The sequence below is a fragment of the Berghia stephanieae genome, chromosome 4 (genome assembly GCF_034508935.2).
Source record: "Berghia stephanieae isolate SIO BIC M18660-M18661 chromosome 4, UCSD_Bste_1.3, whole genome shotgun sequence".
In the NCBI taxonomy this organism is placed as follows: Eukaryota; Metazoa; Mollusca; class Gastropoda; order Nudibranchia; family Aeolidiidae; genus Berghia; species Berghia stephanieae.
This window is the reverse complement of record NC_088363.1, coordinates 46,658,184-46,663,183: the sequence shown is the minus strand read 5'-3', so window position 1 is coordinate 46,663,183 and position 5,000 is coordinate 46,658,184.

The following is a 5,000-nucleotide window of genomic DNA, read 5'->3' as shown; positions in this document are numbered from 1 at the left end:
GTTTTTGAAAAGATGAGGGTCGTTTTAATCGAGGTATTTGAAGGACTAGTTTTCTTGCCAAAAAAAAATTAATATATTTTTTTTTTATTTGGCTTTTTCAGAGGACAGCTGTGAGGTGGTTGTTTTCAACAGGTAGGTTGCCAACGTCATCCGGTCAGGGGCGGACAGTGGACACTACGAATGTTTGTACATAGTCAGTTGCGTCTTATAACAAAAAAAATTTAAAAAACAACGCACGCACACACACACACACACACACACAATACACACACACACACGCGAATTGGATACACATGATTAGCATGTTACATACATCAAAAATTTAGGTCAGCTGTAGATAAATTCAATAGTAAATAGACTAACAAAATATAAATAATGTTTATGGAGTAGCTAACTACGGAAATGGGTCAGGTCTGAGCGTGCCCCTATGAAAAGAACACGCACGAATATACATAAGAAACACGCACACACACACACACACACAAACACACACACACACACAAACACATGTAAAGTATACTTTCAAAAATAAATTAGATAAAGTAATGCTTTGACTTACTTGACTTAGATGCCTTTCGCGTCTCGACCGAAAGATCGGGTCGCCTTGGCTGTTTCCAGTATTTCCTGTGTGAGGTGTCTCCAATATTGCCGGTCCTCTGCTAGGGTTCTCAGATTTTCAAGGTCCCCTGCCGTTATGAGACTAATGCTTTGTCCAAGTGTTGTGAGGTTTTTGTTTAGGATCACAGGAAGTGTTGTGATCGGTCTTCCTCTGAAAAGGTTCCCGTGTTTTTGGAAGTATCCCGACATGGCTTGGTTAGCTGGTATGTTTTTGTCCCTGCGTAGTATGTGACCGAAAAGTTGCCATCGTTGTTGTAGAATGTCAAGGGAGATTGGTCTTTCTTTTGTGATCTTATAGAGTGATTCATTTGAGATCTTTTTTGGGTATTTGATGTCCAGTACCCTTCTTAGCTGTGTGCGATGGAAGGCATCCAGATGTTCTTCTTCGGATTTTGTCAACGCCCAAGTGCCGCAGTTATACAGAAGTACCGGTTTTACAAGAGCACGGTACAGTTTCAGTTTGGTGTTTCTCTTTATTTTGTCACCTCTTATCCATTCATTGGTGAGTTTACTGAGTGCGGCGTTTGATAGCTGTTTTCTTCTTTGTACATCCTCGGTGTCTCCAATTAGTGAGCCGACTTTCTTTGTTCTTTTCCATTCCTCTTTGTTCCTCGATATTTTTGTAAATTCGGTTTTATTGGCATTGACTTGGAGGTTATATTTCATGAGGGTATTTTGTATGATGTCTATATTTGCTGGTGTTGATCCAATAAAATCGACATCATCTGCATAATGTAATGCTTTATAAACCTAAATTCTGGAACACCCAACCTCAACTCATTAGAGGAATCGAAAATATCTCAAACATTAAATCTGCTTTTCACTTTTCACAATTAATTCATTTTACACCAAGCCGACTGTAATGTTTTTATATTATTATTTTAGCAACTAGTGGTGAACCTGCAATATTTGAGGATAAATAAAGGCTATTAGGAACAGGTGGTCATCTATTAAACTTATTATATACCGTATTGTATTTTAGATTTGCCGGTAATTCTGTGATCGATGATAATAAATTAACATTGGCTTTACAGGACAATGTGGATCCACAGCATTATATTTTTAAAAGAATAGATTAGAAAGACTTGATAGTATCAAGAGGGATTTACGATTACGTCATCCTTTTTTGTTGCGGATGTGCTAGAATTGCGTAGATTAAATTATATTAAATAAATGATATTTGCAATGAAAGTCAAACGTCAAAAAGGACTGAGTATTACGACCCAGTAGATTTTCTTCGTATTAATTTGAGTCATGAGATGCCAAACTGACCCCCAAGATGTAGATCACCTTGTGCTCCACTGTCCTGTTACCAAGCTGAATGGAGATTATGAAACCATTCACAAATGTGAAGATGAATTCAAGGCTTGGCTCGACGCGACAGATCTGAAAGTGTGACCCCACCATACGATACTACTACATGAGATGATAGAATTAGCCTGAAATAAAAGGAAGGTTTGCAAGTTACTCGTAAATCAGTCTTTAAAAAATAGTTTTATAAATTTAGATTTGCAAGTAATTTCTGTGCTCGATGGTAAAAACGTTACATTGGCGGTTCCGAACAATTGTGATCCCCAACCCTATTTCTTAAATAATAGATTTGTTCTTTGTTTCCATGTTTTGACTTGACTACCTGTGTTCGTGGTGTAATTCATTATCTGTAAAGCGCTTAGAGATGGTTGGTTCGTTGAAAGCGCTGAACATCAAGTGTAATTTTATCATTATTTTTAAGTATTCATATGCGATGCAAAATTTTCTCTTCAGGGTATACCCGAAAGTAACAAAGGATTTGCACAAACGTCCGTTGCATTGCAGCAAAGTGAGCTAGGGTCACACAGCGCGCTGGAAGAATCCAAAAGCATAACTTCCGAAGTATTTATCACAATATTTTGATACATTGATGAGGGAATGGAGATCTCTATTCACTTCCCATGTGCTCGAGGCATTGATCACATTGCAAAATGTGGTCAAAGTGACCCACATAGTGAAAAGTATTCACAGTTAAATGCATAGCATCAATAGATAGTATGCGCTTGGCTAAGAAGCTCATAACATTGCCATCCGGAAGTGTAACGGACCAACACACAAAACCGTGTGTATCCATGAACTTTTATAGACTGGTTAATACAGTTTAGTGAGAATCACTCACAAACGCGGATGGCAAAATCCAATCACAAAGGCTTGAGTGATGTCATCTTCATTCTATCTATAGCTTGGATGAAGTTGGCGTCATATTCAACTCTTTGTTTGTTACTGTTTTCAAATAACTGGTTGAATGACTAGTTTTTACTAAAGTCCCTTTTACAGATTTTAAAAGTTAAAGATTACACAAAGTTCTGTGTGTTAGTACGATTCGCACGGTGGGCCGAGTGGGTGAACATAGTTTTACCTCAACGTTTAGAAACAATATTTTTGTTAAAACACTCATGAAGCCGTCAACATTGCTTTTAATCATAATATATAATTAAGTTGTCAGCGTGGTTGGAATGTGATGTTATTCTTGTTGACGTGCAAATATGTAGGCGATATAGATAGAATGAATTTGGCGTCACCCAGGTCTTTGTTATCGTTTGTTTTTTCTCCATCCATCTTTATGAGTAATTTTCACTAAACTGTATTAACAAGATTATATTTAGTGTGCGCTTGGCGAAGAAGCTCACAACATTGCCATCCGGAAGTAGAACGGACCAACACACAAAACTATGTGTAATTTTGAACGTTTATAGTCTGGTTGATACAGTTTAGTGAAACTTACTTATAAACGCGGATGGCCAAAGCAATAACAAAGACCCGAGTGACGTCACTTCATACTATCTATATAACTCTTCAAAGTTACACATAGTTTTGTATGTTGGTCCGCCATATTTCCGAATGGCAATGTTGCGATTTTCTTAGCCAAGCGTACAGCATCTATAAAATATTATAAATGTGACCATTCGCCATAACTAGCGAGTTCCGAGGTTTAAGAGTGTTTGCCAAAATGAGGGTCATTTAAATCGATCGATATTTGAAGGACAATTTTTCTGGTCAAATTTTAAAATACAAGTCTTTCTAGAGTACCGGAGGTAACTTGTTAAAGAACCAAATATATAACGTTTGACTTTTAAATTCTTTTAGAACTTAAAATCTTCCTTCTTAAAAAAGTATTCCTTCAGAGCCGGAGTTTCATCCCGACACATTATTACCGTCATGAACAGTCGGGTCTCATATTGGGGGGGGTTTATTTGTTTGTTTTTTTTGTTTGTTTGTTTGTTTGTTGTTGTTTTTTTTTTTTTTGTTTTTTTTTTTTTTGTAAAAGAGAGAGAGAGAGAGAGAGAGAGAGAGAGAGTGAGGGAGAGAGAGAGAGGATAGATAGATAGATAGATAGATAGACAGAGGGAGGGAGAGTGGGAGAGATAGATAGAGTGAGAGAGAGAGAGAGAGAGAGGGAGGGAGAGAGAGAGAGAGAGAGAGAGAGAGAGAGAGAGAGAGAGAGGGGGGGGGGGGGGGACTAGGTGACCTAATGAATAAAAATACCAGACTTCTATTTCAGCTAAAACAAGTCAGACGAGATAAGGGAAATAATATACATTAAAATTGTCATATTAAAAACTGTCCTTCTGAATAATGAAATCAAAAGGTCATATGGGCGGGGTTTTATCAATGTGTATACAACCTTTAAAATTACAGGTCCGGTAACCGAACACAGTTATAATATGCTTTATTTTATATTGATGTAGTAAAGGAAAACATCTTGCGATAGTTTGAGAGTCTTTCAAATACAACATTGAACCCATAGCAATTTCGGTTACCAGACTTGTACACGTCGGGTATTATCGATGAGAACATATATACAAGTTTGATAGTTCATATTGTAATGAGCTCATTGGTGAAATGGTAGATACTCTCAACCAATTACAAAATATTGTCCATAATAACAATGTTAAAACAAAAAGAAGTTGTGACATGACAACTTCTACTCTTTCAGTTCCAAAAAAGCGCAATATCCACTAAACGTGCTCAAAGCGCTTTACAAGGGGCCCCTGGCCAACAACAACATGTAACATGAAGGGCGTTACAATGGCGCTTGTTAGCCGATATTACAATCTTTTTCGGACTGATACAACACTGTTAACAGCCAGGTAATCATTTTACACCTGAGTACGATGAGAGAATGTGAGTGAAGAGCCTTTTCAAAGAACTCAACTATGCGCCGCTCAGAGCGTGACTCGAACCCAAGACCATCCGACCCGAAAGCGAGTGTCATACGGCCATACACAAGACCACATAGCCGCACTCTTTTGGCTCTGAAGGACTTTCTTTTTTTACTATTTTTAAAAATTGTGTTTGGTTATCAGTCCTGCTGATGTGTACACTTTTAAAAAAAACTAGAGCTTTTATAA